Source organism: Rhinoraja longicauda, chromosome 15 (genome assembly GCF_053455715.1).
Source record: "Rhinoraja longicauda isolate Sanriku21f chromosome 15, sRhiLon1.1, whole genome shotgun sequence".
Lineage (NCBI taxonomy): Eukaryota > Metazoa > Chordata > Chondrichthyes > Rajiformes > Arhynchobatidae > Rhinoraja > Rhinoraja longicauda.
The window spans coordinates 24,455,046-24,468,497 of NC_135967.1; positions in this window are offsets into that span (position 1 = coordinate 24,455,046).

Genomic DNA, 13,452 nt, shown 5'->3' on the forward strand with positions numbered 1-13,452 from the left:
ACTAACGGCAATACTTCATAGATACTTCATTAGTTCCAAAGCAATTTGGGACATCCTAAGGTAATGAAATGTGCCGTAAATCCTTTATTTATTGCATCCAGCAACAGCCTAAAGAGAAAGTCATTTGTTTGACAAAGCAAATTTTCATTTCATTCCTTGTAGGTTGCCCATTATATCCTAGCTGCATGGCAGCAGATTTTTCAATTAAAATGATACATCAGGCCAGTTTGTTCCATTATCCACGGCAAACATGGTATCGTAAAATGAATTGCAAATGTTACACCACAGTTCATAACAGGGGTAAACATTACACAGGTCAATTGTAGGCTGGTCAAGTCAAATGCAAAGTGAAGGGAGCACAGAATGTTGTCTGGCAGAGAAATCCAGATCATGGACCAAGCCTGCCATGAGGTCAGGAATCAAGTGATCTTGATGAAATATTTTGTTGTCTGTCTTTCCAAGTGATCATTAATCCTCTTCATCAAAATGTTTTGTAAAATTGTTTCTTCCCTACCACTGATGTAAGACTCCTTGGTCTATGATTACCAGGCTTTTCCTTACTGCTTGCTAATTATGTTATCAGCCATCCAGTCATCAGTTTAGCCTTTCTTTGTCACCAGTACTCACTCACCTTGTCTCAGCACCTTCTCATATATGCCAAAGAGATGCGTTGCCTGCACATTTATTTGTTTACATCCTGGCATCCATAATCACAGGATGGCACAATGGCACACCGGTAGGGTTGCTGCCTTATAGCGCCAGGGACCTGGGTTTGATCCTGACTATGGGTGCTGTCTTTACGGAGTTTTACGTTCTCCCCGTGACCTGCGTGGGTTATCTCCAGGTACTCCGGTTTCCTCCCACACTCCAAAGAAGTAAAGGTTTGTAGGTTAGTTGGCTTCAGTAAAATTGTAAATTGTCCTTAGTGTGTAGGATAGTGCTCGTATACGGGGTGATCGCTAGTCAGTGCAGACTCAATAGGCCAAAGGGGCTGTTTCCGCGCTAATCTCTAAACTAAGTCAGTGGATATTTTTAATGCAGAGATAGACAAATTCTTGATTACAATGGGTGTCAAGGGTTCTGGGGAGAAGGCAGGAAAATGGGATTAGGAGGCAGAGATCAGTCATGATTGAATGGCGGAGTAGACTCAATGTGCCAAATAGCCTAATTCTACTCCTATACCTTGTGAACTTGGAAAATTAAACTAAGCTAAACTAAACACTGTTTTCCTACAGCTGAAGCAGCATTATATCTGTTGTACATCCTACTTAAGTACTGCCTTTGGTGTTCCTGGTGTAGTCTCCTCTCTTTTGGATAAACCAAATGTAGATTGGCTGATTGCTTGGCTGAACGACCACCCAGAGCTTCCAGTTGCCTGTCACTTTAATTCTCCATTTCACCCACTCTCACTTTTATGCCTTTGATCTTCTGCCATATACAGCATTCAGTGTATTTTTCTACCATTCTCATGATTTCTATTTTATTCTACCTTTTTGTAGCTCCTCTAGATCCATGCCTTTCATTATTTACTTCACCCTCTTTCAATGGGTACCATCTCTACATATGAAATAATCTCTTCTCTCCCCCCTTTATTTGCAACTGAAAACATGTACTATTTCCAATTTTTCCAGTTTGGATGAAAAATCATTAATCTGAAAACCTAAAACTTTTACTTTCCATAAATGCTGCTTGACATATTTGTAATTTCTGGCATTTTCTATATTATTTCAGATTTCCCACTTCTATTGTATTTTGCTTTTGCAACTCTTCCACTTCCCAATGGTTATTTGTCATCAACATATATTAATGACTTGGACTTGTGTATTCAGGGTCTAATTTTAAATTTTACATTTGACTTGAAACTGCAAATGTAGCTAAGATTTCCAGTGCCTCATTTTGTAGCTTTTTGTTAACTCTATTTAATTGCCCGATGGCTTGTTCAATGAGATATGTTTTGGTCTCTAAATTCAGTTTTGGTCTCCAAATTTAAGGAAGGATATTCTTGCTATTGAGGGCGTGCAGCATAGGTTTACTAGGTTAATTCCCGGAATGGCGGGACTGTCATATGTTGAAAGACTGGAGCGACTAGGCTTGTATACACTGGAATTTAGAAGGATGAGAGGGGATCTTATCGAAATGTATAAGATTATTAAGGGATTGGATACGTTAGAGGCAGGAAACATGTTCCCAATATTGGGGGAGTCCAGAACCTGGGGTCACAGTTTAAGAATACGGGGTAGGCCATTTAGAACGGAGATGAAGAAAAACTTTTTCAGTCAGAGAGTTGTGAATCTGGAATTCTCTGCCTCAAAAGGCAGTGGAGGCCAATTCTCTGAATGCATTCAAGAGAGAGCTAGATAGAGCTCTTAAGGATAGTGGAGTCAGGTGGTATGGGGAGAAGGCAGGAACGGGGTACTGATTGAGAATGATCAGCCATGATCACATTGAATGGTGGTGCTGGCTTGAAGGGCCGAATGGTCTACTCCTGCACCTATTGTCTATTGTCTATTGTCTATTGAGATATCTTTGATATTTTCAAATTTTAAAACTGCTATGTGATTGGAAGTTAAGGTCAAATCAAAGAGGTGTGGGTTTGGCTGGTCGGGCAGCTGCCCGATCCACTGAATTAGTGTTTTTTCTTTTGTAAACCAGCATCCACAGTTCCTTGTTTCTTGGATAGGAATTTGTGTTTGGCCTTTTAATCCCACATTTTTTATCCATTCATTATGTTGGGGTTTTTTCTCTCTCTTCATTTTGTTTTCAAAATGTAATTTATCTTTGAAGTAAGTATGGTAACTGACACTGGCTGATTCAGGCTCTGCAAGGCTCAATAAGAATTTTCTGATCTGATTGAGTAAAGAAGTGCACCAGACGTCTGTAGGAAAGAACTGCAGATGCTGGCTTAAATCGAAGGTAACAAAATGCTGGAGTAACTCAGCGGGACAAGCAGCATCTCTGGAGAGAAGGAATGGGTGACGTTTCGGGTCGAGAACCTTTTTCAGACTGCACAGATGTCTGACTGGGTCTCACCGATTCTATTTTCCAAATAGAAGGTGCAGTGTTCAAATAGATTTTTAATCTTCACAAAAGTAGTAAATGGGCAAATGTAATGGATGGCTGGCACCAATCATTCACCAGTGACTGCAAAATCAAGGCTATTATTTCTTCAAGCATGGGAATACCAATGCCCTACAAGCAGTTGCTGTCTGAGAAACATATAAGGAACAACATCACCTAGTAATAAAGAACACCATCTAGCAATATTTAAAAGAAGGACTTGGATTTATATTATACTTTTCATGACTTCAAGATCTCCCAAAGCACTTTATAACCATTCAAGTACTATTGCAGTGTAATCTCTCTTGTAATACAGGAAAACTTCAATTTATTTTTTGTTTCTTTCCCTCTCAATGCCCAGCTTGTATTCTCACCACATGGAAAGTTGGGACTCCTAAAATGTTGATTTATATTTAAAATAAGCTGACAAAATTGTCACCTTTCTGTTTGTTGTGTTTTTCTCTTGTATAATAGTAAAAAAACAACAGCAGAGACAGCATTCACTGTGTCAACAAAGATGAACAAAACCATCCAATCCCTGCAGTTAGAATGATAATCAATGTGGTGAAGGTTGGGGAAAATAGGATTAAAATGACTGTGTTGAGAGATGTGTTTATGTATTGTACACTTCTGTCATTTCTATTGATACAATTCATTCTCAGCACATCTACACGCTGTGCACAAAACCTGAACACAGAGCAAAGAAGTACTACGAGCTGGAGTTATTTTTTAGATAACCATCAAAGTGCATGCTACCCAATTTTTATATTTTAGTCTACTTTTTTGTAGATTCACTGGTAAATATATTTGATATTAATAAGAATTTTTCTACCATTACTAAAGTCAGTCAGTACCATTTGATGACTGAACATTTAAATTTTGTTTTCACGATAATACTTTATCTATCTATCTATCTATCTATCTATCTATCTATCTATCTATCTATCTATCTATCTATCTATCTATCTATCTATCTATCTATCTATCTATCTATCTATCTATCTATCTATCTATCTATCTATCTATCTATCTATCTATCTATCTATCTATCTATCTATCTATCTATCTATCTATCTGTCTATCTGTCTATCTGTCTATCTGTCTGTCTGTCTGTCTGTCTGTCTGTCTGTCTGTCTGTCTGTCTGTCTGTCTGTCTGTCTGTCTATCTATCTATCTATCTATTAAAAACTCTAATTTGTTTGTTTGTTTGTTCCTGAACTACAGCCAAAACGGTACACAATAGCATGACAATTTTAGGCCCACCTTACTCACCGTCATCGCTTTGGTGCTAATGGAAGAAGTTACATTGAAATTGAAGGGGGAGGGGGAGGGGGAGGGGGAGGGGGAGGTGGTGGGGTGTTAGGGGGGATTGGGGAGGGGGAGTGTGGAGAGGGGATGGGGAGGAGGGGAGGGAGGGGAAGGGATGGGGGAACGGGTGAAGGGAATGTGGGACGGGTAAAGGTTAGTGGGAGGGGAGGAGGGGGTGTTGCACCAATGCAGGAGTGGTTTGGACCCAATGGGTCCACTTGGTCTAGTTCTAAATAAAAACCACAAAGCTCTAGTGTGACTCAGCGGTTCAGGCAGCATCTCTGGAGGAATGGATAGGCAATATTTCAGACTGATTGTGGTTGGGAGGAGATAGCTGGACAAGAGTGGTGGCGGATCAAAGCCTGGCATGTGATAGGTGGATACAGGTGGGGGGGGATTTAATTGGCAGATGGGTGGACAAAGGCGAGAGATGAAAAAGACATAAGAGTGTCAGATAAGGAAGGAAAAAGAGTGAAATGCAAAGCCAGAAGAAGGGATGTGGATCGAAGGAAATGGGGTGGAAGGGGCGTAAGGAGGACAGATAGTGGGATAAATGGGTGTGCACTAGGGTAGGACCCAGCGAAGAGATGGGGAATGTAGGTAGGGATGTGTGAAACCTAAAATTGGAGAATTCAATATTCATACCATTGAGTTTTAAGCTACCCATGTGGAATATGAGGTTCTATGCTTCCAGTTTGCATGTGGCCTCACGGTGGCAGTAGCAGAGACCCAGGACAAAAGTGTCAGTCTAAAAATGGGAAGGGGAGTTAAAATGTTTATCAACTGTGAGATCCTACAGGCCTTGACGGACAGAGTGTACGTGTTCGACAAAATAGTTGTCTAGTCTACGCTTGGTCTCCCTGATGTAAAGGAGGCCACATCAGGAGCATCAAATTCAGTAGATAAGGTTAGTGGAGGATATGTGAACCTCGATGAAAACTTCCTTTTCCTTCTCCCCCTTATTGCAATCAATCTGACAAAGGGTCCCAAGCCAAACTTTCACCTATCCATGTCCTCCAGAGATGCTTCCAGCTGAGTTACTCCAATACTTTGTGTTTTATTTATAAAATCAGCTTCCGCAGTTCCTTGTATCTCCATGTTATTGATTAATCGTATTTTTACTGATATTTTTTAAATTCTGCTCTAGATTCTTGAATTAATTTCTATAAAATGAAAATTTGCGACTGTCCACATGTAAAAGGATTGCTGGATTACTTCTACATTGCAAGTTTTTAAACAATGTAAGCACCTGATAGAACTCTACCACATTTGTTACTGTAAGGGCAATAGCATTTGCTTAAACTAGGACTACTGTTACAAACACAATTGACAAATGTACAACACTACTTTTTTCATTGAAATACCATGTACAACATTCATGTGGTGAAAAATGATGTATGAGCTGACACCTTACAATGGATTGTTGCATATGTCAGTCAGTAACTGTTCAATTTCAGCACAAGAAGGTTGACAGCAACTGGCTGTGGATACATTGTTGGGGGGCAGAGAGATTTGTGACCAGTACTACAGATTCTGTAGCTTACTGGACATAACAAGTTACAGACATCTATTATTGACTAACTGTACATCATATATGTAAACACAAGAGGATGAGGAGCAACAAGTCATGGAATGCAGGATTTGTGGTCTTTGGATGAGAAACATGCTCTGGAATGCCCTGAATGTATTTATTTGTGTTTTTCCCCTCCAGCAAAAATGGAAATTATAAGCCTAGCCTCTTGGTTAGGCTTGGAGAATGGGTATTCTTGCCAACTGTTGTGGCAACAGGCCATATCCTGGTCAATGGGAATCCAAGGTGAGCTAGTCAATTGGATTCAACATTGGCTTGGAGGAAAGAGTCAAAGTATAGTTTTGGAGGGTTGGTGCTCTGATTGGACCCCCTTGGAGTGCCACAGGAGTCGGTGGTGCATCCACTGTTGTTTGGTTATCTTCATTAACAATTTGGGTGACAATGTAGTTAACATTGTTCGTAGATTTGCAAATGATACCAAATTGGTGATAGAGTGGACAATGAAGAAGGATATCTAAGTTTACAATAGGATCTAGGTCAATTGGGTACACAGGCCATGAAATATCAAATGTAATTTAACTCTTCTGTATGCACTTTAGTACGTCAAACCATAGCAGGGCATGCACTGCAAATGGTAAAGCCCTGGAAAGTGTTGTAGAACAGAAATATTTAAGAGTGCGGGTGAACAGTTCCCTGGAAGTGTTGTCAGGTACACAGTATGGTCAAGAAGGCATTTGGCATGCTTGGCTTTATTGGAAAGGGTATTGAGTGCATCATGACACAGTTGTACGCATTGGTGAGGCCTCACTCAGTGTATTGTGTGCAGTGTTGGTCACATAGCTACTGGAAGGATGTCATTAAGTTTTAAAGAGTGCAGAAAAGAAATCATCAGGATATTACCTGGAGTTTTGGGCTTGAGTTATAAGAAAGAGATGGAAAGGCTAAAACTTTTTTCTGTGGAGTGTCGGAGGCTGAGAAATGTCCTTTTGCAAACAAACAAAATCATGAGGGGCATAGATTACATAAACACTCTGTCTTTTTCCCTGGGCAGAGGATTGTAAAAGTAGAGGGCAGAGGCTTAAGGTGAGAGGGGAGAGATTTAAGAGGGATCTCAAGGGCAGCTTTTTCACTCAGAACATACCTGGATTAGGCTGCCAGATGAAGCTATTGAAGCGGAAACAATTATGTCTTTTAAAAGACTATCTGTGCATTGCTACCGCAGGCCAAGTGCTCCTCACATAAGTTATTGATTCAGTTAACACACGCTGCTTTACAGCATGTGTATAACACGAATCCCTCACTCTTGTTGTTTGCTCACTGTTTCCCAGAATACTGAACCTTTTTGTTATTACATCTTTTAAGTATGGACTGAAACCATGAGACTTTTCTTACTCTGCCATCTCCGAATCATCAACACCACACAACTTAGTCCATGGGCAAATCCTGATATCAATTCAGGTGGCACAGTAAAGTTGCGGCCTTACAGTGCTTACAGCGCTAGAGACCAGGGTTCGATCCCGGCTACGGGTGCTCTCTGTACGGAGTTTGTACGTTCTCCCCATGACCACGTGGGTTTTCTCCGAGATCTTCAGTTTCCTCCCACATTCCAAAGACGTACAGGTTTGTAGGTTAATTGGCTTTGTATAACTGTAAAGATTGTTCCTAGTGTGTGTAGGACAGTGTTATAATGTGCGGGGATCGCTGGTCGGTGTGGACTCGGTGGGCCAAAGGGCCTGTTTCCGTGCAGTATCTCTAAACTAAACTAAACTAAATAATTTGTTAATAATTATGATTGATGGGCATTTTCTTATTTATATCATCTTTTCCTTTTTTTTGCAGTTACCACAAACTTTGAAGCTGATTTCTCAATTCCTATCACCCACACTCCAAATCCATTTCTACTTTCCAGAGATGCTGTCTGTCCAAGCTGAGTTACTCCAGCTTTTTGTGTCTATCTTCAGTTTAAACCAGCATCTGCGGTTCCTTCCTGCACATTTTGTCTGCTCCACTGCAAAATTTGCTGAAGGTATGTCTACTTTACGATAATTCTGCAACATCCTCTCTCGCTGCTCCCTCTCTGTGATTCCTCCTGCTCTTCGACTACATGACCACATTTTAACCTAAATTCGCTGCCATGGCCTCCTCCAAATTATGAATTATGTTCAAGGCTTGCACAAAACTGCACTCAATTTCTAGCTGCTGTAGAACTTCCATCTGATAGTGACTAATGTGGTGTACCAGAGATAATAATGATTGGTTAAATTGTCTGCTTGATCTGTGCAGATCGACCTTCCTTGACTTTAAGGAAGATGCGGTAAGGATGAGAGACAGAAAAGAGCAATGCTGAGAATGAGGACCAGAGATTAAAAGTGGATGTGAGAACATGAAATGAGGGACCAAAGACAAAGTAGTTGATTTATTGAAAGCATAGATGAACAGAGCATACGTATCTCCCCACAGATGGAGATCGAATGCAAAAGGGATCAAGACGGACATGGATAAATGGCTTTTGCAGGAAGTACCCAAAGATTATCATTCTAACCGTGCTTAAATCAAAGAGAATGAAGAGGTCAAATGTGATTTCAAGGTTGATGGGCTGGCTGGGTTTGAAATGGGCAATGGTGCTCTAATTGTCACATGTGCGAAGTGCTAACACACAATGATTCTTTTCTTACAAACAGTCCAGTTGAGCATTATGTGGAAAAAGCTAGCAGAAGGTGGCAACACAATTAGATAAAGAGGTAAAGAAGGATGATGGTATGCTTGCCTTGATTGAATAGGGCACTGAGTGTTGGAGTCAGGAAGTCATGATGCAGCTTTGTAGGACTTTGGTTAAACTAATTTTGGAGTATCGCATTCAGTTCATTATAGGAAGGACGTGGAGGCTTTGGAGAGGGTACAAAAGTGGTTTACTAGAAAGCTGGCTGGATTAGAGGGTATCACCTATAAAGGAAGGTTGGACAAACTTAGAAAACTTGGACAAACCCATTCTTTGTTGGAGGCTGAGGGGAGACCTGATAGAAGTACAGTAAACCCTCGTTTTTACGGATTTTGGTTATAGTGGACAGACCTATCGACAGGCCGCGTCTGCCGACACTGGCACTTGGCCACACCTGTCACCGCCATAGACACCGCCTGCAATATATTAAGATCATGGAGCTTTGTTGCTTAAGGCAGGTAAGCCTTTGCTTTAATGTTTCAGCTGAACAAAGGCACCTCTTGCTCACCCTAAATTTTATTGTTGGGTCTGTACACATGAAGTGCCATATGTTACACTCAGTTATAGCAAACAATCAGCAATAAGGGACACCATCCTCCTTGCTATGGTCTGTTATAACAAGGGTTTACTGTACATTAAATTATGAGAGGCATAGATGGGGTAGATATTCAAACATTTATCCCAGGATGAAAATGTCAAAGACTAGAAGGCAGAGTTTCAAGGTGCTAAGTGCAAAATTAGATGAGATGTGTGGAGAAACGTTTTTTTTTTACACTGAGGGTGATCAGTGCCAGGAACAAGCACACACATGTGGTGATGCCCCTCTACATCGAGGACCTGGGGTGGAGGGTACTGTAACCTGTTTCTCTCGCGGTTCATAGACTCGCCAGCTGCCTACCACTTTTGCGGGCTGGAAGAGTCTGTGTACCACGTGTACATGGAGTGTGTGAGTCTGTGTTCCACCTGTACATGGAGTGTGTGAGTCTGGGTTCCACGTGTATATGGAGCGTGTGAGGTTGCAGCCCCTGTTCCAATAATTAAAGGGGCTGCTCTGCTCCTTGCCTTCTGGATGCACTTCACACCAACCATCCTCATCTTTGGACTGTGCATAGGGGAGAGGGTAAGGCTGAAGCTGTCCTGGTTGGGTTGCTCCTAGGCCTGACCAAGCTGGCCATCCATGAGTCACGGCGCCAGGCGGAAGAGGACTTAGGCCCAAGCCGGCTACCTGCCCCTTTTCCGGGGTTACGTCCGCGCCCGCTGTCCACAGGCACCCTGGGGGATTTTCGGGACCGCTGAGCACCGCGGGGGGTGAAGGTGTCCTCAGTAAGGATGGGGAAATTGTAATTTGAGAATATTTGTTTTGCTTGTATTGTGGTGGTCGGTTTGTTTTGAATAATTTAGTATTGTACATATTAACATATTATTGTAAACAGGTGAATAAATTATTTTTGGTTCAAAATAAAAGGTGGCCATGTTGGAAGCAGATATGATATCAGTTGTTTAAGAGGTTATTTAGATAGGCATATGGATATGCAGGAAATGGGGGGACATGGAGGCAAAGAAAATAAATTTAACTTGTCATCATGTTCGTCAGAGACATTGTGGCTGAAGGGCCTGTTCTTGTGATAGGTGCTATGTTCTAAGAAACATAAATGAGTGAATGGTTAGGAGACCATTGTGGAGGGAACATGAGGATTGGTGATGTAGGTTGGGAGCACAAGGTAAGGGACCTTGGACAATACCAAGGCTGAGAAATAACTGCCTTTGTGGAACTTACATATTTACATATTCTCCTGAAGAGGAAATCACTGAGAACACGTTTGCAGTATTTGGCTGGATGAAGGTTTTTTAAATGAGTGGAAGCACGGGTGTAACAGGTTGAAGTATTCACAGGAGGAGAAATAATCTGGCCAGAAGAGCCACGCAGTCATTGTGATGGATTGTGTTGTGCAAGTGGCAGAAGGTGATGCCAAGTGAGGAGCTTTAATGTTAATAATGAATGTGTTTAATTATATTATTATGCGTGAATGCTTTCTTACATTCTTTCTTTCAAGGTGAGATCTCAATAATTTCTTCCAAACGAGTTAGAAAAGGCATTATCTCTTTCATTCTAGATTTGTTTAAATGTCAGTAGAACGAAGCCATATATATTTTAATGCAGAGTTATGTTTTCAACTGGTCCCAAATAATATTACTTCACAAACAAGCCAATTAAGGTCAGGATTCAAAATATGTGTGACGTCAGTGTGGAACTAATAAAACTAATTTATTGATCTTTCTTCAATAATTGAATTTAAAAATACACCATATTCTGTTCACATTGTATGTCTGTATTCTTCTGTCTGACCTGTCATCTGGCATTTAAAGTCAAATACAGAATGTAATAATCTTTCATGCATGCTATATATTTTCATGGTGCACCTCAGCAACAGAACACTGTGGACAACCTCTTGCAATGTCTTGTTTGAACTTGTTTGTTTTGCACTAATGTCTTCCTTTTGCAGTCTATTTTACATTTGATTGTCTTGTATATATTATGTATAATTCATGTGTAAATTATGTACTGAGCTGTCTGAGTTTGCATGTTTATAATGCAGCTGCAAGCAAGATTGTCATTGAACTTGTACCTCACTGTACTTGCATATAACAGTAAACTCAACTTTACATAGCAAAGTAGCACAGCATACAGTTTAGAAGATGCTCATTCAACCCAGTTAGTGCTGTGTCTTTGAGAGAGCTACATAATTAATTCCAGCCCCTTCACTTTCTCCATGAGTATATCTAATGCTTGAACTATCTTCCAACCCCCATACAAATCATGCAATCCAGAAGTCAACAGCCACAATGAAAATTAATATTTACTTATTACCTCAGATCCATTTGATAATCAGGTTAAATCTGTGACTGCCATATACTGAAATTTCTACCACACAAAACATTAGCTCTTTATTGGGTCAGGCAGCATCTCAGGAAAGAAGGAATGGGTGACGTTTTGGGTCGAGACCCTTCTTCAGTCTGAAGAAGGGAGAAGGGTCTCAACCCAAAACATCACCCATTCCTTCTCTTCTGAGATGCTGCCTGACCCGATGAGTTACTCCAGCATTTTGTGTCTACCTTCGATTTGAACCAGCATCTGCAGTTATATTCCTACACAGTAGCTCTTTATTACTCATTCTTGATTTAGAAGACTTACATAATGTTCCACTGAAAATCTCTGAAAAATCTCTATTCCAAGGAGAACAAATTTAAATTCCAGGTATCTTTTTACACAACAGTTTCCTCATTGCAGTTATCAATTGAGTTATTTCTTCCCTCTGCACACCAAGACTTTGATGTTGCTGCCTCTGCTTTTGGCTGCAATCGGACACTACTCTTTGCAGAAGTGTATTAAAATTTTACAGTGTAACTTTCATGCTTTTGAACTCTATCCCTATTTGTCATTTTGTCATGCCAGGAATCCAACCTACCATTTTAACTGTTTCTTAATCTGTCTAATCGCCTTCAAAGTTTTGTGTATATGCGCTATCTCTGTTTCTGTACCCCATTTAAAATAAATTCAATGAGATAGAACTTGCAAAGAGTTACACGATTCAGCGCACCAGGTCTGTACTAATCAACCACACAATTACACTAATCCTACATCAATCCCAATTTTATTTTTCCTACATTCTCATCAACTATCCTCAGATTCCACCAATCACGTACACTATGGGCAATTTACAGTGGCCAATTAATGTAACAGCCTGCAAATTTTTAAGACATGGGAGTAAGTTGGAGCGCCTTGAGGAAACCAATGAGGTCGCAGGGAGAATATGTAAGCTTCATATTGGCAGCACTTGGGTCCTGGATCATCCCTTTAATGTATTTCAATGGCCAGGCACTTGCCCAGTTCACGACTATCAGCACACTGCTGAATCTGTTACTAAACTTACCACAGAATTTGGTAATGTGATATATTTTAATTACTAATAATGCAAACTGTGGCTTGTTATTATTTCTCAAACTGAAATCAAATCACTCCCTTACACTTTTCATCAAACCGTTTTACATGGCTCAGAAAATAATTGTGATGGCTAAATGGAATAATCTCTGTATACTCAACAAATCACTCTACTCTATTATTTTTGGTACCTTTTTCTTCACTCATTCAGTCTTGAAGTAGATTAAATTTGTTTATTCATCCATGATATTCTCTTCAATGTTGCTTTCTTCTGCTGGTAGAAATAAATTAATTCTACATTATCTTGACACTACGTTAAGTGTTAAAAAAAAATCATTATTTCTGAGTCCAAATTAAAGAATTTATTATCGCTATTCAGGAGGAAACAATAAATTATGGAGTAGTTACAAGGTTGTTCATCTAGCATTGTGTATTCTTTCTGTTGAGTGCTTATGGTTCCTGAGTGATAAAATAATCTCATAAAACAAAATAATTCATGATTTGCTCTCTCACCACATAAATAGTCATTCTGCTGATGCCAAAATGGAACTAATCAGGACTGTGGATCAAGGTATGGAATGAAAAGTAGGTCTTCACTGCAATAAAAGGTCATCTCCACATATCTGTTATCATTCTCTCAATATTTTCCAATTTTCATTAGCATATTCAGGTCAAAAATCATAATGTGATAGAAAATGTATGCCACTGGAGGCCATTCGGCCCAATGTATCATTCCTGTCAAAAAAAGAGTTACTGGCGGCCTTGCTCGAGACTGACTTTGAGCTCCACCACGGGGCCGTGAACTTACCATCGAACCCTGCGATCCCTTGGCCGGGATCGACACTCCAACCACGGCCTGCGGATTTCACCATCGAGGAGCTCCCAGTCTCGGGTAGA